Source organism: Sciurus carolinensis, chromosome 3 (genome assembly GCF_902686445.1).
Source record: "Sciurus carolinensis chromosome 3, mSciCar1.2, whole genome shotgun sequence".
Lineage (NCBI taxonomy): Eukaryota > Metazoa > Chordata > Mammalia > Rodentia > Sciuridae > Sciurus > Sciurus carolinensis.
The window spans coordinates 94,642,400-94,667,700 of NC_062215.1; the positions used below are offsets into that span (position 1 = coordinate 94,642,400).

General features: G+C 33.0%; 1 pseudogene; it reads left to right on the forward strand.

Moving 5' to 3' along the window:
* Window positions 1–929: 929 nt before the first annotated feature.
* On the forward strand, window positions 930–1,280 carry LOC124979457 (prothymosin alpha-like; annotated as a pseudogene).
* The last annotated feature ends 24,021 nt before the right edge of the window (window positions 1,281–25,301 follow it).

The window sequence follows — 25,301 nt, forward strand, 5'->3', positions numbered from 1 at the left end:
TGACATATGGTTTGTAATGTTATGAAGCTGTATGTCAATACTATTATTAATTCATTTTCAATGGACAACACTGGTTTATAAGTAGAGTGGTGGCATACTCAAATGCTTCCATTGTTACAGAAATAATTTCTAGCAAAATACACAAGTCACTTTAAAGACCCCTGTGGCTATCAATGTGTCTGACATTTTGCATTTCTATGGGTAAACCTTTTCAAAACTAATCTATTTGCTCAAGTATATGTGGCCTAACAGTATTTGAGTGATAATAACAGATTTTTTTCTTTCTTTCCATAACTATTTTCTTACTGCCTTGATCTCTATCCATCAGTTAGTGGCATCTATTGCTTGAGAATGTGAGGGAATTGAGGGTAAAGGATATACATGAAAGCAAAGTAGTCAGTCCATTTCTTATTTGATTGTTTAAAAATCTATCACTTGTACTATAGTCTTAAACCAAGACAGTTTTGAATTTGAGTGGGTCACTTATTTGAAAGAATTTTTAAGATTTATCAAAGTTTTCTAGTTTAGTTTTTCCTTCAAAAATCCAAAAGCATAGTTTGTAATGCAAACAATAAGGTAAAAAATATGATAGGAGTCCGCTATTGCCCCACACTAAAGATATATGGTTTGAAATAAAAGGACATTAAGAAAATTAGTATATTTTAAGACTTTGAAAGATGATTCGACTCCTCCACCAGTTTTAAATCCCCAGTCTGCCTACCAGGTCTGGGAGGAGATGATAGAATGCCAATTGTTCTAGAGGATTCTAATCAAATAAGAACTAGTGTCTTGTGAGTCTCCCACTGGCTGCTCTGAGAAGCCATCTTTGCATTGTTCCTGGCTCCAGCTTCCTGCACACTGCAACCACCTCCTTTGGGCAGCTTTGTTGCCATAGTCCCTGAACTGTAGTTTCCTTTTTAACCCAGTGCATGGGATCACCAGCCTGCCCCACGGTGTCAGACACGGCACTGCTGGGCACTGGCTCCCAGATCACCACCAAGGACTTAAAAGAGAAGAAGGAAGTTATGGAGGAGGCAGAGAATGGAAGAGATGCCCCTGCTAATGAGAATGCTAATGAGGAAAATGGGGAGCAGGAGGGTGGCAATGAGGCAGATGAAGAAGAGGAAGAGGGTGGTGAGGAAGAGGAGGAAGGTGATGGTGAGGAACAAGATGGAGATGAAGATGAGGAGGCTGAGGCAGCTACTTGCTGATGGGCAACTGAAGGTGACGAGGATGGTGATGTTGATACCAAGCAGCAGAAGACCACTGCGGATGACTAGACAGTAAAAGAGGAAAAGATAAACTAAAAATAAAGGCCGCCGTGACCTATTCATCCCTGACTTCCTGTCTCAGAATCTAAACGTGGTCACCTTGGAATAGAGAGGCCTGCGCCCACTGCTGGCTGTGCCAGCAGGTGGAATGCGCTCTCCACCACCCAACCAAAACCACAACGTGAGATTGCTACAGGGAAGGTAAAAAAGAACCCAAACTTCCAAGGCCCTGCTTTGTTTCTTAAAAGTACTTTTTTAAAAAGGAAGATTTGTTTGTGTTTTTTATTTACACTTTATATTTTTTGTACAAATTATTAGGAGTCAGTCGTTTTTAAGGATCTTGGATGACCAAACCAGATTTTGGAGCGTTCTCTGTCCTACTTCTGATTTTACTTGTGGTGTGACCATGTTCATTATAATCTCAAAGGAGGGGAAAAAAAAAAAAAAAAAAAAAAAACTTGTAAAAAAACAACAAAAAAATCTTATTGCGAGCATTCCAGTAGCTTTTTTGTGTATGTACTTTAGTTGTACTACACGTAGTTGGTTTGTATGAGGTGGTTAAAAAGGCCAAAGATAAAAATGTTTCTTTTTTCTACCCCTTTTTTGTCTATGAAGTTGCTGCTTATTTTTTACGTTTTTTTTTTTTTTTTTTTTTGATGTATGTGTGACCTAATGTTGTCCCACAATAAACTGGAATTTTATTTTGCTGTATTGTTCTAACCAAAAAAAAAAAAAAAAAAAAAAAAAGAAGAAGAAGAAGAAGAAGAAGAAGAACAGTAACAACAACCAGTGTCTTACTTTCTCTACTGTAGAGACAGTTTCAGGAATGAATATTAGGGCTTTAATCAGCAGAAGGGGAGATTTTCTACTCGACCCCCCCTCCAAATTTTCTTACAATCAGAAAAGCACAAAAAAACATTTAACAAATGTCAATGTTTCTCTATCTGCATCCCAAGTGAAGTCCAGTTATAGCTCAGCATTAGAATATCTTGGTGAGGAAAGAACAGGAAGCTGAAATGCTACCGGTGATAAGAATGCACAGAACCCAAGACTGGAACAGTGGAGGAGAGTCTGTGATTAAACATCCTTGGGAATCATATAACACAGGGAGAAATGCTTGCCACTGCAAGGACAGAACTCTGTGAGGAAAGTATGTGAAACCTTGATTGGATTCCCCATTTCCCCGTCAGAATTAACCCTTTCTGCCCTGCTCTGGATCTACAGATGTTCTGTTGCCTCTTCATATATAGGTTAGTAGCAATTTCCCCTGTCATGAACTCTGTGTGGTTTCCATCTATTACTGATATTCCTTATTAACCTTGCTCAGACCTGTATCCACCACCTACTTGGACTCTTCCCTTGTCCTTTTATTGATACTGGGGATTTAACCCCAAGGCATTTTTACCACTTAACTGCATCCCCAGCCTTTTTTACTTTTTAATTTTGAGACAGGCTTTTGCTAAGTTGCTTACAGTCTCACTCACTAAGTTGCTGAGTTTGATTTTTAACTGGGGATCCTCCTGTCTCAGATTCCCAAGTTGCTGGCCTTGCAAGCATGCACCACTGCCCCCCCCCCCAACTTCCCTGGTCCTTTTGAGTGTGTCGTTTATCACCTGCTCTTGAGTGTGAAGAATTCTGTGCCAAAAATTAGAGGGAAATATGGAGGTAGAAATTATTGAACTGATTATGTATTTACCCAAAAATGTTACAGCTCATTAGTTTCCTTTGAACCAATTGATGATTTTTCTACCAATAAAGGAAATGCTATATAAAAACTAACAAAGTTTTATTTTAAATGCATAAAGTAATTTCCCAGCATGCATACTTGAATTTGTGGACTTTGAAATTCAACTAACTACATATAAAGACATAATTTTTCCATTTTATTTTGAAAACCATTTCAAATAAAAATGTTTGACACATTCCAAAAGATAGAATTATTCAGAAATTCTCTAGAATATTTTTAAAATTCTCATAATTGAGCATTTGTCTCAAATCAAATACTCATTTAAGAATTAATTTTCTCAACTTCTCTGCAACTTTTTAATAAAATTGATATTAAAAATTCAATCATGTGTTGAATAGGTCACTTACTATCTAGAAGTAGTACAGCTCTAATTATTCTGTTCAACTTAGATTAGTTTGAAATTTCTCGGCCTTTGATTTGTTAAACTAAACCTTTTTCTTTTGTGTGACTTACAAAGGTCAAAAATTAACCCACAGTTTCTATAAACTCAATATTGTAGAGCTGTATTCTCTTCTTTTAAGTGGATCCATGGCTGTATGTTTATGTGCACATGCATGTTAGTTATTCTGTGCTTATGTGTGTTTGATCCCCAACTAAGAAAAACCTAACAAAATTAATGACAAGACACAATCAAACTTCAGAAACCAAAAACCAAAAAAGCATGTAAGGCAGCAGAAAAGAATGGTGTATTGCTTATTTGAGAATCCCAATGTGAATGACAGAGAACTCCACAGAAACCATAAGGACCAGAAAGAAGTGACTTGACATTTTTCAAGGTTTGAAAAGATAACTAAATTCTATATCTGATGAAAATATCACTTAGGATAAAGACAAACCCACCATTAAGGAATGGCTAAAGGACGTTTTTAACAAAAAGAAAATGAACACAGAAGTTTTGGAATTTCAAAGAATTTTGGAATGTGTAACACTAAGCATGAGTGCCATAGGTTATCCTTCCTTTCATGAATCTTAAACATTTATGACTAGAAGAAAACTTATAGCACCACATTAAGTGATGTGGCACTTAATGTATAGGAAAATGAGATCTAAGGTTATTATATTGTAAAACTTGGGAGATGAATAGAAACTATGCAGAAGTAAGGTTTCTGCTCTCCACTTGAAATGGTAAAACATCAAAATCAGAAAACTAAGTTATATAAGTTATATGTCCACATTGTAATATTTTGAGTTACTAAGGTAAATGTACACAGTTATATATATATTTTTTGGACATATATACATATATATGTCAAAAATAATGTAAGCCAAACTAAGCTCTTTTCTGAAATGTTGAAACACATCAGCTGGCACAAAATAGAGAAGCATCAAAATGTCATATGGATTATCTCATGCATTTTACAAAGTTTGTATTCTTTTATGTTACCTAAAAAGAAATACACCATATATATGTATATATTTGCATATATATACATATATAAATATATAATATATAAATAATTATATAAATATATAATATATATTTTATATATGCACACATATATTTATATTTGTATATATATGTGGTATTTTCTTAGAAAATATAGCATGGTCAAATCTGAGAAAATATTTTACTTATTTATATAACACAAACATTTAAGCTAAGAAGTATTTCTCTAGGACATAAGTGAATGAAAATCACTTGCCAATTTCAGGTTGGCATCATGTCCCTCTCCCTTCCTGTCCTTCTCCAAGGCTCTTTCCTGGTTTCCTATAGGACATTTATCTTCCTGCCTCACTGCTAGGGGCTGACAATTGTGTGGTGCACTATGCTAAGAGCATCTGACTCATTTGAAGTAGAGGGGGTAGGAAATACAGTAAAAGGAATATATAGTATTTATTATTTAATTAACAAAATTTCCTGCAAGGAACTTTTCCTAAATTATCTCAATTAATCCTCTCATAAGTCTCTGTAACAAGAAGTTTTAGCTGCATTTTATAAATGGTATAAATGAGGCTTAGTGAATCTAATAACTTAGATAAAATAATGTAGCTAAAAGTGAATAACCAAGATATGTATCGGATCTTTTACAGTTCTTGCTCATCAACAGCATTCTTCAGTGGGACCAAGCAAAGGATCTAGATAAGTAAGAATAAACTCTTCACTACCACCTCCCTCCCATATTATGCAGCATGGACTTATTCAGCCATGGCTAATAAAATATCTTCACATTTTTTTATTATAAGAGAAAAAAAATTCTTAAAATAAAACAAAGCAGGACCTTGGTTTTCTGAGATTACATGGAGATTAAAAAGTAAAAAAGGCAAGGCCAAAGTTGGAAAAAACTGTTATACAATAGAAACAAGTTTTGTCTGTTGTTGCTTTTTATTATTACTTTATAAATGATACAAAAATGGTCTCTGATACAAAAATGGTTCAATTGCACTACTGATTTTACTTTTCCAGTAATTCAATGCTGTTGAGTGTTTAAGAACTTTGGCTCAAAGTCAATTGACATGAACAAATCCAGAGTCTATTACTTCTCAACTATGCAATCTAAGTGGTGATATTTAACCTAAGGTTTAACATGATTATCTGTAATGTAGGAAGAATCATAGGGATACTGAGAAATTAAATCAATGATGTATAAAAAATAATTCAATATCTTATTAACTTCTGGAAAGCAATAAAATTTTCTGTGAACATTAGCAATGTTTATTTAAAAATATTGTGATAGAAGATAATGTCGACAAGGTTATAGTCTTGGCCTACCATTATAAATTTATCTTCACTCCTTTAAACATGCTGAACACTGAACAGAAAATAATGAGCAAAGGATTCATGATATTCATAAGGCACTTGGGTGAAAAACTGTAGCAGGATGGATGATGTAGTCTTACTTTGATATAAAGTATCTCAAAGTACATCCCTACCTAAACTGAATTCATGGTTACCAAGTGAAACAAAGAAGAATGCATAGCTAATGAGCAAGATACATAGCCTTTAAAAAATAATGTGGCAGAACATAAAATAGTTTTAAAAATATAGTACAAATGCGATGTTCACTCAGTATCAGACACACAAGAAAAAGGGATTATTTCAAAGAAATTATTGCAAAGAAAAACAAGTTGTAGCTTTCTTACAGCTAAAGACCATAGACTAAAAGATGAAACGTAAGCCTCTTAGGTGAACTACTATGAATTCCTACCATGCACAGTACAGGAGCTGAAAGAAGACTAATTTCTCAAGAAGAAAATGTTTTAAAAATTAAGCACTTGAATCAATATATCATTCTGGTTTAAAAGCAAAAGAGTAGTATCTGGGGAATGAATTTTTATTTTTTAATCAAATTTAAATATAAAAATAAGCATTCTTTACAACTTTAAGTGATCGATGTTACCATGAGTGATCGCTTTAATTTTTTTTGGCAAGGCACACATCGATTAACAAATTAACTATTTTTGGTAGTCATTTATCAACAATACAGTGTTTGTTTTTATAAAATATTATAAAATGATAGAAATGTTTGTCATTGTAAGAAAAAATCCTATGCATTTCAAATAATTTACAAGGTATGGACTCTATACGATCCTATTTTTTTGATAACCACTTTCAAAAATTGATACTTCAGAATTAGGACTTCCAGTATACTACACAATATTTGTCAGATTAATTTGATCTCTCTTGTGAAGTATGAATTAGCAATAATTTTTATTCACTTACGTCCTAGAGAAACACTCCTTTGCTTACATAAATTTATGTCATAGAAATAAGCAAAAGCTTTCGTCAGATTTGACAATGCTATGATATTTTCCAAGACTCTCAGTTATACATATGTATTTGTAAAGAGAGAGAGCTAGAGATTTCTTTTAAGGTAACATAAAGGAATACAAACCTTGTGAAATGCATGAAATAATTCATAAAATCTCTTAGATAATTTTCTCATTAATATTCTTAATTTTCACACTGTGTTTAGTCAGCTTTTTCACTGCAGAGACCAAAAGATCTGACAAGAGTAAATTGAGAGGAGAAAAACTTTATTTGGTTCTCATGGTTTCAGAGGTCTCAATCCATAGATGGACATCTCCATTGCTTTGGGCCAGAGGTGAGGTAGGACATCATGGCAGAGGAGACCAACACAGGACATTGCATCAGGAAGAAGAGAGAGACCATTTCCCTTACAGGGACAAAATATGAACAGTAAAGGCATACTCCAATGTCTTATCTCCTCCAGCCATACCTTACCAGCCTAGAGTTACCACCAGTTCATTTCTATTGGGGTATTAACACATTGATTAGGTTAAGGCTTTCATAACCCAATCATTTCACCTCTAAAGTTTCTTCCATTGTCTCACACATGAACTTTTGGGGGACACCTCATATGTTAGGCACTTGCAAGGCACTGGGTTTGATTCTCAGTGCTATACATAAATAAATAAAGTAAAGGTCCATTGCCAACTTAAAAAAAATTTAAAAAGAAAAGAATGAACTTGTACAATGGATATCAAAATGCAATGAGATAATCTAGGAATAACAAGTTCTAGTGTTCTATGGTGCATCAGGATATCTATAGTTCACAATAAGGTATTATATATTTCATAAAGAAATAGAAGACAGGAGTACAAAGTTTCCAGACACAAATGACTGATGTTTAAGGAGCCAAAGAGGCTAATTGTACTTATTTGATCATTACACTTGTATATATGTATCAAGTTGTCACACTGTACCCTATAAATATGTACAATTATGTCTATTAAAAATATTTTTAAATAAATGAACTATCAATACATACAGTGATAGATGAACCTCAAAACACACTATCTTAAGTAAGAGAAATCAGACTCAAAAATCTGATCTGATTTTTACCTTAGGAAAAATGTCTATAAAAAGACAAATCTACAGGGACATCCAGGTTGCCAGGGATGGGAGCAAGGGAAAGGATAAGTTAGAGAGGGATATCAGGAAATACCATGGAGTAAAAGAAGTGTCAGATGCCTTGATTGTGATGGTGTTTACCTGACTGTAGAGATTAATCAAAACTGATAGAACTATAAATACAGCTAAAAGAAGGATTTTATTGAATAAAAATTGTACCTCAATAAACCTCATTGTTAAGAAAATGAGTACTCAAAACATTATTTTTTACATCCCTGGAGGATACCTTCAGAAGGTTCTCTTATAGATCTTTACATATAACTAAAGCTTCCTAATCCATTGAGACTGGAAATTTTATCTTTTTTCAATTTGTTTCCCATTTCCAGACTCTCCAAACTCCAAATTTCCTAAGCTCTTTCAAAATATCTCCATATCCCTTAAAACCAAAATAATCAATTCATTTAAAAATAGTAATTTATTAGTAGGTAGAATCATTTTACCATTCACTGTTTTGAGCTAAGTCATTGCTTTCACTGAATTATGAGCAAAAATTTACATAACTATTTCTCTTCCTTGTTTACTTTTTCACAAATAAAGGACCCATCTGCCTCAAAAAGAGACCTTTTTTTTCACCTTTGGTATCTCAGAGGCCTGTGGAAACTTGACAGTAGTCTCCTTACCAATTTTCCTTCTCCCAGGTTTCATTTTGAACAAAAGATCTGCTGGCACCCACCTCTGTTTCCTTCCCTCCCAGCAACTTTCATTAGAAGAAAAGGATTAAGTACTGGAAAGGCTCTTTTTTAAACTGTCATTTTTGGCTGACCATTCTTTTTTTGGTCACTTTCACTACTAATTGTTTAAGGGAGAAGCAAACTCTATTCATTTATTCATTTATTTGCTCAACTTCTTCCCTATACCTTTTATTCAAAATTGAATCTATGCTGAGAGAAAAATAATGTTAAAAGGATGAAAATATTTTTAAAAACCACTCTATATAGCTGTCTTTATAAGTATAACCCAGTAATCTCAAGATTTGGAGGGAAACGAGATCACGCTAATATTCCCTGACTCTTCTACTGTTAGTCAGTCCCCAGGATGTCATGCCTATTGGAAGACAATTAACTGCAGTATCTCACATCTCTGCACTTCCTCTGAGCAAAAGGTCTGGATAGACATGCTCCAGAATATCTTATTAAGGATGTTTCTATTGCAGAGGATCTTGAGGGATAGTGTCTCCCTGAAAAACAGAGGTCATACTTGTTTCCTGACCAGGAAAATAAAAAACAATGCCTCTTTCCAAGGCAAAGGTTGTACTGGTTTGTTTGAACCTTGTTTAAAAAAGACTAGGTTCCTAAGCACAGGAGTACTCATCTATAATGCAAACCCACTGACTGAAACTCATCCATCTGGGACACTTGGCTTGACCCAGTGGGATTTGGGGAGCAAGTGGACCTGATGGGACCACAAAGCTCACGATGACTGCTGTGCTATGAGTGATAAAGACCTTTCTTTCTGACCCAGGAGACTTGTCTTCTACCATCATTCATGAAACTGTGGAAACTAACTTGATACCTTGCAAGCAGTTTAAGATCTTAGATCCTGCATGATTCTATACAGTACTACATTTTCAAATCAATGCCTTTCGCATCTGTGTGCCTTTCTGTGAACTGATATCAAACACAAGTTATTAGAGCAGTGTTCACAATCATGCTATTGCAGCATCTGGATCACTGACATATAGATATTACCAGAATATGGCCCAAATCACCAACATGGTACTGCATGAGAACTGCTGACAACAGACACATATAATCAGATACTCTGTTTGCTTCCCTTGGGACATTCTCTCCTTGGTTTTCTAAGACTATCCCAAGTCACCAAAGCCATCATCATCTATGTACAACTTGGGCCTCTCTGAGATGCTTGCTGCAAAATCGTGGGGAATCATCTTCTCTTTCCCATGTGGCCTCTTTTGTGCATGTTTCATATTAGGATTTCTGGCCCTGGAGATGTTACAGTTCTGTTTAGGTTTTTAAAGACATGACCTCCACTTTTCTCCAGGATAAACATCCAGGACCATTTTGTAGAATCAAGGTGGAGGCTAAGACAATTTTTCCTCTGTAGCTCTCAAATCTTAAGAGTGAAATAAGTTACATTTGATTCACATTTTTTTCCATTAGCATAGAGCATTTATCAAGGGCCTATAATAGCTGTTAAGTTATAGAGGTTGTATTCTGTAATGAAATGAGCTCTGTCCTATCAAAATTCATATATTGGGGTCCTAACACCAAAGTGACTAAATTTGGAGATAGGATCATTAAGGGGATAGTTATGTTTTAAGACAGGCATAAGGTTGGGGACCTAATCCAACAGGATTGGTATTGGTAGTGTTTTAGGAAGTGCAAGAGACCCCAGAGTGCCTCACATCTCCTACCACTGAAGAACAGTGATATGAAAACAGGGAAAAGACAGTCATATTTAAGCCAAAGAAGAAAGATTTGACCAATAGTTAATTAACTAAATTAACTATGGCATCATCTTGATTCTAGATTTCTAGTCTCTTACACTGTCAGAAAATAAATGTTTGTTGCTCAAGTCACCCAGTCTTGGGTATGCTGTAGTGGAAGCCTGAACTAAATAATAATGAAACCCCTGTGCTATGCCTTCCTACCCTCCATATCTCATGTTGAAAGTGCAAACCTGGGTTGAAACCAACTGTTCTTCAAGTGACTTCAATGCCTCATGTCAGACCCTGGACTACCATAAGACTGCAATTTACTGGTGCACAACATACAATGTTTAATAATTTATATTCTCTTTTAATAAAGTTTCTACTTCTGTTTTCAAAATGGAGACTTTGGCAGCTTCATTCTGAGCAATTCAGAGAGAATATTTCACAATTTGCCAGCAAAAGACTGATGTAACAAGAATCATGATACTTACGATGACACTTTTACCTTATTGGTTATGGACATCCTAATACAGGTATTAACTAAGTATTTATATATAAAAAAATCATGTTTTTCTATGAGCAGCTATGATCAACAAACCAAAAGTAAATATAGAATCTTCCTTCTATTTTTAAAATCTTAAGAATATTTTGCACAAGACCTTCAGTATTTCAAATATTGTGAAATTATGTTTTATATTATATCCAATTAGGAATATAATGAAACAATAACTCCATTAATTATGTAATTATACTTGATTTTTATTATTTTGCATAATTTTTACCAAATTATTTTCATAATTTTGTACATATTTTTACCAAAATTATATTTCATGTAATCATAATATTTTACATTTTTCTATAGAACTATTACATTAACAGCATATCTTAAAGTAAGCTGGCTCTAAAAACATTTCCAAAGTTCCCTAAACAGAAATCTGTATGACAGTATGCCAAGTTACAATCTGTTACTAAGTCAAGAGGCCTTGAACAACCATTTCCTACAGATAATCTCTAGATGACCCACATTAACACACTAGATGCTTGCAAAAATAATTATCTGCAAGTTCACCAAATGAAAAGTATCCTTGAATGTAGTAGTTTCTCTTCCTCTTCCAGCATTTGGTCTTGATAAAAGAAAAATAGAAAATGTAATACATGATTTCAGAGATTTGAAACTTTAACACGACACTAAGTTTTCTCATTTAAAAATTAAGGTATTTAATTTGTAGCATATAATAACTTATAAGAGCTAATCATGTTGCATGATTATGTATTTCTGAGGCAGACTACAGATACTAGGATAAATAGGGAGGGAATTCTCAACTTGCATCTCATTTTATCATTGATTTTCTTCTATATAAGAAACCAAGGATTGGGGATGCAGTAACAGAGTATACTTGGCTTGGTCCTGAGTCCAATCCTCAGCACAATACCTACATACATAAATACATATGTGCATACAAAGAGACAGAAGGAGGAGGGGAAAGAGGAGGGGAAGGAGGAGTGGGTAGGTGGAGGAGGGAGAGGAGGAGGAGCAACCACCAAAGGAAAAGGAATAAATCCTAAAATTTTGAAGGTGATTATGAAATGATTGAGATGGCCTTGGCCTAATTATCCCCAAGTCCAATCCTTATCCTTCCTATCCTCTCCTCTAAATAACAGTGATAAATTTTTTAGGCTGCTTTTTCCAGAATCCACTAGGTTCATCTAAAGGGAGACTGGAAGAAACCAAAGTACATCTCCTCTCCTGTCTCAGCTATTCCACCACCTCTCCATCTCCTCTATGACACTAGAATCTAATAGAAATGTCCACTGTGACCCAGTCTCTATTAGATTGTCCTGGCCTCTGCAGTCTGTTACATAATACCCTTTATCTTATTAGCCTACATGTGGTATTGACTTTCTACTATTCCCAATATCTGCCTTATGTCAACATTCTCTGTCACTCCATCACTTACTTGTATTAGCAATTCCTTAAAGTAATTCTTCTCTGTTTTAAATTTTTAAAGTGATGTAATTTCCTGTTTACATCCTAATATATTTATTTATTCGCTTCTTTGTTTATTTAGCTTTTTTTTTCTCTACCTAAGTTTCAGGCAATTTGGAAAAAAATGTAAAGTAAAAATTAGAAGTGAATGTACTTGTTTAAAACTCTCTGGGAAGGTGAAATAAAATAGATAAAATAATGTCAGGAATAAAAATAAAATAATGTATATATCAGAACTTGGCAGTGAATAACTTCTAGATTTAGCTCTAAACTTTATAGCAGTAAGTATAAAAAACAAATATGGTCACCTCAAAAGTACAGAGATGGAAAGGAGGACAGGAAAGAGGGGGAAAGGGAGGAACCAGTTACTTGTTTAACTGTTAGAATGTACTGCAGTCATTCCGTCTAGCTATGTAATTTATGTAGTGCAAATCGGAAATGTGAAGCCTCTTGTTCAAAAAATAAAATAAAGATAAGTGTCATTACTGTTCATATCTGTGTTATACAAAGCCAGTTTTCAACACAAATAAGAACACATAGAGAACAAGAGTATGCACAAACCCTGAAAATAGTTTACAATTCATAATTAGGACATGCATGTATACCTTGTTCTCACCAGAATGATGAAAATGTGCTGTAACTGAACTATTTTTATGTCACTTCTTGATTCAAGCACATTACATCAATAATTTATACCTTCACTGTATTGATTAATAAGTGTAGGTTGAAAGGAAAAGGAACTATGGATCGCCCTATATTTTCAATTATTTTCCATTCAATGTGACTATATTGAGCACAAGTGATTGACTAATAAAGGTAAGAAACACTACTGAGAAAGACTATTTTAGGATCCCATGATTTTCCATGTTTCTTAGAGTTTCACTATCTTTTTTTTATGTATGTTGGAAGCAAGTTCTGATTCAAACAAAAACATAGACTCTTCAAGCTGTCAGCATCCCCACTCACTCATAGACACAACACGTTTCCTTGTTATCAGGTTGAATCTTGCTTAACTCCCATGTACTGGAATTTTCTGAACAAAAACCATAAGGGGAAGGAATGACAATGAGTGGCAGCAAGCATTCCTTATGCAGTTATCTCCTCTGCAAGTGAGCATGGTCAGTTCTCCCACTGAACTTGTGAAGTTCAAAGATGAAAGCATCAAGAATTTTCAAGATGGCAACAATAGAACATTAATCCAAACAGATACGTCTACACCTGGAATCCTTTGAGACTCTACATGTGCTAAAGTTAGCCCTGATTATAGAGAGATGATTGATCAATTGATCTATCTTAAAGGAAAGTCCTCATTAGAAGACAGTAAGAAAATTGATGAGAACTAATAAAGACCAGGAAGTATTTTGATGAGATTAACAAGTTTGGATGTACACTTTATGATAAAAAGAGACATCAAAAACTTCTCAAGGTTTTGGGCCTGAGAAACTAGAAAATGGGACTTATTTATTACTAGAGAAGGAAGTGGCTTGAAAGATGGAAGATTGCAGAAGTTCAACTTCAAACAGGTTAAGGTGGCTCTCATATATCCGAGTTTAAATGTCAATTAGGCAGTAGGATACAGAAGTACAGAGAACAGAGAATTCATTTGAGCTGGAGATTTAATTTGAGAGTAGGGAACACAGTGATGACATGATATTTAGAGCAATGACAAATGATAAAAGTTGATGCAAAGAGTAAGTATAGATGAAGAAGAGAAGAATGTGAAGACTGAGCCTTGGAGCACCCTGTTATTTAAAGATAGAAGAAGGAATGTGTGACCTATAAAGGAAACTTAAAATTATCTTTGGAAAAATAATTTAATCTCTATAAGCTTTTCTTCATAGACTGTAAAGTAAGAATATTGGTCCCTAACTCTTAATATTGCTAGGGAATGAAAAATGAAGATAATATTAACTATAATAACTATGATGCACAAGATTGCCTCTTCAGGGTAATTGCAGCATCTCCCTCCTGTTTCTTTCCTCATGCTTTCAGATATCAAAAAATATTTATTTTATTCATTTATTTGTATTGCTACTAAAGATTAAAGATCCTAAATCCAAAAAAATCTGAAATCCAAAATGCTCCACAGTAACTTTTCAAGTACTGACATGATACCACAAATGGAAAATTCCGCACCTGACCTTATGTGCATTCAAAATGCAGAGTAGAAATATCATAAAATTGTTTTCAGGCTATATGCATAAGGTTTATATGAAACACAGATGAATTTTGTGTTTAAACTAGGGTCCCTTCCCCAAGACATCTCATTATGTATCTTCAACTATTCTAAAACATGTAAATAATCCAAAATCTGGAACACTCCCCAAGGATCTCATATAAAGGACACACAATCTGTATTTGCTTTCTTAATATCATCAATTACAATTCAATTGCATGGGATAGGAAATAAGTCCTATTCATGTTCAACTTTACATTGAACATATTGCATGCTAATTAAAGGCATTCACTATTTCTTTTTAAAATAATGATTATGATTATAGCAAGCGAGGTCAATTCATTGTCCTAAAGAAATTTTTAATATAACTCCTACTCCTTCTAAAGACAATCAGAATCAGACCTGTATAATGTTTTAATTTCTTACAATTATGTTTACTTTAACTTTTTAAACTAAAAATAATTTAAATATAATTTTTTTTATATTTTATTGTTGATTTATAAAGAATAACAGTGAAATTCTTAAACATGATGGCACCTATGGGAAATAAGTAATTCTTCTACTCTGAGATCTCAGTTGAAAATTCAATATTCTGTGGCACATTGTAAGATTATAAAATGTCAAGATTGCCTCCACTTTGATTAGTTATTCATAACTTTGAAATGCTTCCATTTATCACTCAGGCTTGTGAAGTACTTCTATCTGGTTTTAGTGGAAAACAGATCCTTTTACATTAATGATAAATTATATAATTGTGTTAAAGGGCTAAACACTGGAACTAGGGAGAAGAATATTACATCTACTCCTGCTCAGAGCCGAAGTACCTCTGATTTGAGTTGTATACAGCCAAGTCAAATAGCCATGTGAATTCTGACTAAATCAATTTTCTTTCTTGCACAACATTTTCAATGGTTAGCCATTGAAATTGCAAAATTTCCTAGAATCTAAGAATTAACTGACTTTAATGTTCAGCACTTTTAGACTCAAGTAGGTATTCTTTCAATTAATGAGAGATTAATTGGACATAACATCAGGGAACATAGGCTACCCTAAGGTTCGTTTCAGACTATAAACCAGAAAAAAAGAAACACTCTGAATACATATAATATATATATATACAAGAGAGGTTGAAATGCAAGAAATTGGCTAAACAAATCATGACACTCCAATGAACACCCAGTGAACAGGAGAGGGTGAGACAACCCTGTGATCAGCAATAAGAAGCCAGTACATTCTCCAACACAAGGTGGAAAGGACAAAGAAGAGAGGGTTTTAGTACAATTCAAGGCCAGAATTATCTCCTGGGATTTAGCAGCATTCTCATACTAAATGTTCCACATATTCTCTCTCTATAGAACAGTAGGTCTCCAATTTTACCCGCATAAAAGTTAAATGGGTCATTCCTTTAAACACAGTGTCTTAGGATTCACTTACTGGTGTTCTGATTCAGTGGAATCTGATTTAGTAATACTAAGACAAGGAATATGTATTTTTAACAAATACTCTTTGTGCTTCTAATATAAGTGTTGCATGGGCCACAATTGTAAGTATACTGCTAAGGAGAGTTTTATCTGGAAGGCCAAATTAGAACAAAACTGCTTAAAGAGACAGAAATAAACCCAATGTTGTAGGGAAAGAGGGATGATGGATTTGGAGAATTTAAGAAGGCATTAATTTCAGGTTTTTATTAATCCTGGGCTCTTACATCTCCTTTTCTTAGATATCATGGTGATCACACTTCCCCTCTCTCAAATTAAACCTTTCAACATAAAGGTGTATATTAATTAGAATTCTTTAAATTGCAAGCAAAAGAAACAGATTCAGGTCACTTCTGGATTCAGTACAAGTTACTCAAGACTGTAAATAGCAAAGAAACTATAGTGGAATTTTAAACCATTATTTAGATCATCATGCTTAACATCAACTTAAGTGACCTAAAGCTCTGGTAACAGTCATTTTTATGCTCTCAAAAAAAAAAAAATGGATTTGTATCTCTACTTCCTTAGTTATTTCTATGGCACAATTTTCTTATTAATACCTTCTTTCCTTGTCTCTTTGTCTTTCTCTAAAACCTGCATCTCGCTGCCTCATGTCCCACAGGGGCGAGGGAAAGGGTTCCTGTAGCGGGGATGGACTGGCTGTGAAATAAAAGCTATGAATTTATTTATCAGAAATAATGACGGAAGATACAATTATCTTAAGAGCAGGGGCATGCCGATTGAGCCATCGAGAGGGTCTGGCTCTGACAAAGGAAGGAGTCTGTGCTTCCTTTATTTATAGCAATACAGATCAAAAAGAGACTGGTTGAAGCTTCTTCCACGAAAAACAGGATGGGGGTGGAGGTAAGCACGCCATTTGACTCTAGCGAGTCGCTGCCACATCCAATGCTTGTATTTGTACTTCAGTAGTGAACCAATGCAGGAAAACCACGTGACTTAGGCATTCTCAAACAATGATGAATAATTGTGAGTTCCTGAGACCAGTTCCTCCTGGTTTATGGCTCAACTATGCTTGCTTCTCATACAAGCCATGGTTGGCATCCCACATCTCATCTTTTTCAAATGATTTATTCATTGACAACTTTAAACCTAAAACTACTTATCTATCTTTATGTTCAAATCTCTCCCAAAATGTTATAAGTAGTGTTGTATACAGAACCGATAATGAATAGAAGTCCCAGATTTGCTTAGACACTTCAGCAAGTATCACATCCCATTCCTGCTTTAAAAATCCATGACCCCATATTTCCTCATATAATACCAAAGAACAATAACTAATGTAATTTTATCAATTTCATTATTCCCTAAATTCCTTCTAAAAATTATGAATGCGCCACTCATAAACCAATGTGCTTACAAAACATTTACTACAATGAATTATCTGCTACTCAAATATTTGCAATAAAGGTGAAATCATTATATAATATGTCTACCTATTCTATCCTTGTAGATTATTCACTATTTTGAGGACCTTTCTTATAAAAATCATGTGACTGCTTCAAAAAAACTCTAATAAGCACATACTAAGGATATCTGATAGATATATAGAATATGAAATAATCTATTCTTTCTCTCATAGAACAGCTATTCAAATATTCAGAAGTATCCATTGTGTTTCTTCTAAGTCTTTTTTTATTTTCAGACAAAATTCCCCCATTCCTTCAATCTTTCTACATGTGTCAGAATTTTCAGAACCTCACTGATATAAATGCACCCTAATTTACCAATATCTCTTATTTTGTGGTATACAGTGTTAGAGAAAATATTTCAAATATGAATAGCATAGTAAATGGAATGAACATCCATCCAGACACACCATACTTTGATTAACATTTTTAATTCCATGTGATAACATTTTCAGTGGCACCATCCAGAGTGTTGATTAATGCTGAGTTTGTCATATTTAGCAAAAACAAATATTTTATATTAAAGGAAATGTTATTTCAGTTTTCACCAGTCTTTCCCTACATAGTTGTTTTATTCTCAGAAAGACAGAAATTGGTATTTGATCCTTTTAAATTTAATATTATTAATTTGATTCCATTATTGACTTGTATAACAACAATTTGAAATATTAAAATCATTGAATCTTAGATATCAAAAATGTTTTGGATTTTTTTCTATAAAGTCAAAATTAGCAGAATGGACAAGACAATCTCTGTAGTTTAGAATTATGTCTTCTGCCCTACGCATCAATTTTGTGATTCTCAAATCATATTCTATCCTTGTGTGTGTGATTTGAATATTTGTTAACTATGATTAGTGCAACTAATTTGGTTTCCAGTTACCAAAAAATTGAAATAGATACAGTATTGTCTAATCTGATGTTCTGAACATCACCGAAACAGACAGCTAGAACTGTAATCCTCATTTTGAATTTTGCAGATATCAAGTATTTTAACACATTAGAGCTAGCATAACTTATAGCAGAAAATAGAACAGGGCACATATGGTTCCTGGAGCTGGTAAGTATCTGTTCCTGCATATGTTTGCATCAAAATGGATAAATATATAAACAAAATATTGTACAGATCTTCAATGGAATATTATTCAGCCTTAAGAAAGAAAGGCATTCTGGAACATGCTAAAGAATGAATGAATCTTGAAGAATTGTTATGTGATATAAAGTCAAAAAAGGACAAATATTCTATTATTCCATCCTTTTTAAACAAAGGTATCCATATTCTACCTTATATTTTTGCTCAAATTGATTTGTACTTCAACATTTTAAAAAACAATAGCAACATACTATACTTTATTTGAATATTGTGTATTTAATAGAGATTTGTCCTAAGACAAATTTAGTTTGTTGAAAAGGATGTTACTTAATTTTGTTAGTCCAATATTGAAATTAAATTTTAGTTCACTTGAATGAAATAGTGTTATTTCAAACATTTAAAATAATTAGAAATCTTAGATTTTCAAAGCTTCAAACATATTAAATACTGTTTTATACATATCTTAGGAAGTTTGTGAACCAATTCTTATTATGTGAATACTATGTAGATGATTCACTTTATTATAACCATAGAATTTATAATAATATGGCATTGTTTTAAATATTTGCAAATGAGAATAAAGAACACATTGTAACAAGAAATTGGATAACTTTATGGAATCTAAAACCACTAAGAAAGTAGTCTGATTCTGAAAGATTTGTCAGTAAATCAGAGAAATTTATAGCATGTGTGTCTTTTGTATTAGCCTCCTATCTTTTGATGACAATCCATGAGATTTGTATGTTGTTTCTTCATGAGCTTGAAGAAGTGCTTTGTGTTTATCTCATATCTGTCAAACACCAATCCACTTTTTGCATGTTACAGTTAACGTATGCAAACAGCCTTGAAAATCGGCAGTGGTTTCACTTCCTTTGTTTAAACCATCAGAATTTTTTTTCTTAATATCTCTCTTCTTATAATGTCTCTTCTTGTAATCACCAGGTAGTATAGATCTGATTTCAACAGGAACCATTAAAAGTCATAATAAATTTTCCATTTTTAGTTTTAATAGAAAATGAAAGATGTCAAATTAGTTCAATTCATTCATACTAATTTCTTAAAAACAAGATGAATTCCCTTATTTTTTGTTCTTTTTTTCCTAATTTTTAATTTTATGCTATATTTTTTAGCCTTTTCAGTTTTCTTTCATTTGTTTTTATTCACTTAAGTACTTACCATTTTTCTTGAAATCTTTTTGACATGTAGGATTAAAAAAACACAAGAAATTGCAGCATTTAAAGTGTTTTATTAATATATTTGGCTAATGGCATTAATGAAAGAAATAAGGATTATGGAAGCTACAAGTTACAGAGAAGCAGAAGGAAGAAAAATGAACAGATTTATTGAGAAACTATTATTGTAGATAAGTAAAATCTATGAGATAAAAGACTAGGATGTTAATATGTAATTTGTGAAAAAAATGTGCTTTTCCCAAGGCCCTCTCAAATAGACCAGTTATCTTCATTGTTGTCATCATCATCATCATCATCACCATCATCATCATTTAGTTTTTGCTGTACTGGGATGGAACCCAGGTCTTGCACCTGCTAAGGCAAGTACTCTACTTCTAAGCTATATCCTCAACCTTTGTAATATATATATATATATATATATATATTTTTTTTTTTTTTTTTTTTTAATTACTATGATATGCTAACTGGGCATGGTGGAGTACACCTGTAATACCAGTGACTTGGGAAGCTGAGGCAAGAGGATTGCAAACTCAAGGCTAGCCTTGGCAACTTAGCAAGACCCTGACTCAAAGTTAAAAAAAATAAATTATAAAAAGAGTTGGGCATGTAGCTCAGTGATAAAGTGCCCCTGGGTTAAATCCCCAGTACTAAATTAATAATACTCATCATCATCATCCTCAAACAAACAGATAAAAAAAATAAAAATAAAATACCACTCTGATCATAAACTTTACTTACCAACAGTGTATGTTTTGCATTAGTTTAGCATTAAAATCAGTGAATTTTAGGTGAATTAGTTCATCTTACAGAATGTGGATGGCCTTCATGTAATCAGTTGATTAGAACAAGAGGACTAACTTCTCAAAACAAGAGGAAATTCTGCTCCCAATTTCTTACAATAAATCTCTTTATTCCTTTTTATTCCATTTCTCTGAAGAATCCTGGATAATATTAAGAACTACTTTTTACACAAAAGGTGAAATTTTGTGATAAAGTTAGAAATAAATCCTAAATATGTTTACGTTTTCCTTGTGGAATTTTTAGTACATTGCACTGATGAGTTGTCAATATGTAAATTCTTTATAATTATTTTGTAAATATGTGAATATTTTACATTCATAGAAAGAATATCATATAAACCCCAATAGGTATAGCTTTTGAAATTAATATTTCCTCTCTTATTACTTCTTATATATTACACAGAAAATACTATAGCAAATCAATATATATATAATCCTCATTTATATTTAAAAATAAAAATTCTCAAAGTTATAGCAAATGACTTTCCAATTTTCTTACAACTGTGTAATTTAACTGTCTCTTATAATCTTTGAGGGAAAAAACTACCAGAAGTTTCTTGCTCAAGAACGTTGAAAAGTTATTTAAAACAAAAAATAAAAAATAAATAAAACTCAGATGTGAATGTTGAATGTCCTTCTTTAACCTGAAGAAAAAATGGTCAGAGATTCCGTTGATCAATTTAGAGCAATATACTCTTTCAAGCCATCTGTTTCATAGAATTAATAGGCAATTAGTTTTGTCAAACAAAGAACTCATTCCAAACTCATAGGCTACAGAAAATATTTGCAAAAGAGGTCAGAAAAGTAATTAAGGGAAATACTTTGAGATGTTAAAGACATTTTAAACACGTCTTTAACAAAATGTTATTAATAAATATACATTTATTAGAATCGCCATTCTTTTGTTTCCTTTACCTTTTTAACAGTTTTGTTTTGCTTTTTTTTTAAATTTTTATTTCTTGTTCTTTTTAGATACACATGACAGTAGAGTGTAGTTTGACATATTATACATACATGGAGTAGTTTCATAGACAATTTACATACAGGAACCACCCACTGAAAGTCCTTATGGTTTGGATGGAAGGTGTACCTCAAAAGCTCCTGTTAATGTAGAAACGTTTGGAGGTGAAATGATTGGACAGCGAGAACTGTGACCTATATCCTAGTTTGAATGGACCAACTGGGTAATGATTGTAGAGAGGAGAGGTGCGGCTGAAGGAGATGGGTCACTGGGGGCATGCCCAGGAAAGTTTCATTTTCCCTGCCACCCCTCCCTCATCCCTCTCCCTGCTTCTTTGCTGCCATATCCTGAGCATCTTCCTTTTGTTAAGCTCTTGTGCCATGGTGTGCTGCCTCATCTTGGACCCAGAGAAATGGACTTAGCCAACCATGGACTAAATTTCTGAAATAATGAGCCAAAATAAACTTGTCAGGTGTTTTGGTCACATTGAGGAAAAGTTAACTAACACAAAAGTATATAATAAAATAAAATAGATTTTAGTATATGGCATCCACAGAGGTGTGCAACCATAACCATAATCTGATTTAAGAATAGTTTTATTATACAAACAGGAAACATACCTCCCGTTCCACAATCCCCCATATCATCACAAGTCTTACCTTCTATTTCTGTAAATTATTCTATCAGTAGCATCTTATGTAAATGGAATCATAATTTCATTGTATGTAAGCATACAAATAATAGCTAATGTTTTCAAGTTTTGTCTGTATTTTAGCATTTTGTCTGTATTTTAGCATTTAGCATTTTTAGTTGCTAAATATGGTTTTATTATATGGGTACACAACATTTTGTTTATCATTTTAGCAGTTGGTGTCCATTCAGTTTGCTTCTGCTTTTTAGTTATATTGCTTTTGTGAACTTTCATGTCCACAATTTTGTTTGAACATCTGTTTTCAATATTCTTGGCTTTATACCTGGAAATGAAATTATAGGGTCACAGAATTACCCTATGTTTAACAGTCTCCTGAAGCTGTTTTCCAAATTCACTGTACCTTTTCAGATCTAACCAGCAACATATAATGTTTCCAATTACTCCACAACCTTGCTGTCACTCATTATTATATGTATTTTTTTTACCCATTCTAGTGTTTTGAATTTTTATTTGTTTAATGTCTATTTACTCATTGAACATTTTTATATCTTCTTTGGGTAAATATACATTAAAATCTTTGCTTATTGTTAAAATTATGATGTATAATGAATAGTATCACAAATAATAGATGTTCAGTAAATACATGCAGAATAACTGGAAATCATATTTTTAGTTATATTTGCTAATTAATGAATCATATACTTGGTGTATGTGCATCTTTTCATATCAGTCATAAAAGAAACACAATTGAATTTCTAACTAAAATTTCCTACATTCAATATAATTTTTTTTATTGTAAACAAATGGGATACATGTTGTTTCTCTGTACATGGAGTGAAGGCATACCATTTGTGTATTCATACATTTACATAGGGTAATGTTGTTTGATTCATTCTGTTATTTTTTCCCTTCCCCCCAACCCCTCCCACCCCTCTTTTCCCTCTATACAGTCCTTCCTTCTTCCATTCTTGTCCCCCTCCCTAACCCTAACCCTAAACCTAACCCTAACCCTAACACTAACCCCTCCCACCCCCCATTATGTGTCATCATCTGCTTATCAGCGAGATGATTCTTCCTTTGGTTTTTTGAGATTGGCTTATCTCACTTAGCATGATATTCTCCAATTTCATCCATTTGCCTGCAAATGCCATAATTTTATCATTCTTCATGGCAAAGTAATATTCCATTGTATATATATATGCCACAGTTTCTTTATCCATTCATCAATTGAAGGACATCTAGGTTGGTTCCACAATGTGGGTATGGTGAATTGAGCAACTATGAACATTGATGTGGCTGTATCTCTATAGTATACTGATTTTAAGTCCTTTGGGTATAGGCTAAGGAGTGGGATAGCTCAGTCAAATGGCGGTTCCATTCCAAGCTTTCTGAGGAATCTCCACACTGCTTTCCAGAGTGACTGCACTAATTTGCAACCCCACCAGCAATGTATGAGTGTACCTTTTTCCCCACATCCTCGCCAAAATCTATTGTTGCTTGTGTTCTTGATAATCGCCATTCTAATTGGGGTGAGATGAAATCTTAGGGTAGTTTTGATTTGTATTTCTCTTATTACTAGAGATGTTGAACATTTTTTCATATATCTGTTGATTGCTTGTAGATCTTCTTCTGTGAAACGTCTGTTCATTTCCTTAGCCCATTTATTGATTGGATTATTTGTATTCTTGGTGTAGAGTTTTTTGAGTTCTTTATATATTCTGGAAATTAGTGCTCTATCTGAAGTTACATTCAATATACTTTTTAAGATAAATTATTCAAATCTTTTCCCCTGAGATCTGGAAGGAACAACAATGTCTGCTCTGAACATGTAAATGGAAGTCATACTCAGTTCCAGAAGATAAGAAAAAATAAGTAGTTGGCAGAAGAAGAAACAAGAGTGCCATTGTTCAGATGACATGAGTGCATTTGCAGAACATCCAAAAGAATCTGCAAATTATAATAATTCAAATGATAACTTGGCAAGAGTACTCAATACTAGTAAGTATAAAATTCAACTGCATTTTTATATAACAGAAATCAATTACTACAAAATTAAACTTTAAGAATTACACTGTCTAAAACTCAAGATGTACAAGACTTCTACAAAGAAAACTACAAAATATTATTGATTGAATTTTAAGAAATTATAACAAACGGAAGAAATTACAATATTCAAAACTTTAAAGAAACGATATTTTAAAAATGCTAGTTACTTCCAAAATATCCTTAAATTTAATGAAATTCCAAAGTTCCAGCAACTTTTTTACATAGCAATAGATTGATTTGAAAATTCATATAAAATTAGGAAGAGCAAGAATAGCCATAGTAATCTTGAAAAAGAGAGGAAATAAAGGTGTACTTAAAATACCATAAGTCAGAAAATCTTAGAGAGCTAAATTAATGAAGACAATGTAATAAGATTGAAAAATATACCAATGGAATCTAATATATGTATATATCACCAAAACCCAGTGAAGAAATGATGCCCTTTCCAAAGTATATTTGTGGGTAAATTTACACTCAAAACTACATTCTAGATGGATTATAGAGGTCTTATAGTGAAAAAAATATAGTAAATAAAACTGCTATCCAACACAATAACCACTAGCAATATATGGCTATAAAAACTTGAATTAAAATTTTTAAATTCTGATGTCAGTAGTAATACCCACATTTCAAGAACTCATAGTCAGTTAGTGAGGATTGAATTAGCACAAATTTAGAACTTCTTTTTCATCATCATGTAAACTTCTGCTTGTTAACTTGGTACTAAAAATAGCAATGGAGAATATCTTCATGAACTTGGAAAAAAGATTTCTTAAATAGAAAAGATAAAAGTGCTAACAACATAGACAGTTTTGATGATGACAGAACAACTTTATACTGAAGAACTTTTATCAATCAAATATATCAAGAGTGAATAAAAGGCAACTCACCAAGTATAACAATATATTTTAGTTACATATATCTGATAATTAAATTATATTCACATAGCACATAAGAAAGATTCCTATAAAAAATGAGGAAAACAGAGTCAATAAAATAGAAAATAATAAAGGAGAGACTTCAACTGGTACTTCAAAGAAAGTAAAAGATAACAAATGTCCAAACAAAATAAAAGTATGCTTGACATCAGTAATCATCAAGAAAATGAACATTAAAATTTTAAAAAATTAATTTCTTTCTCTCTCTCTCTCTATATATATGTATATCACCAGGATGATTGCAGTTTAAAATATAACAATACTAATT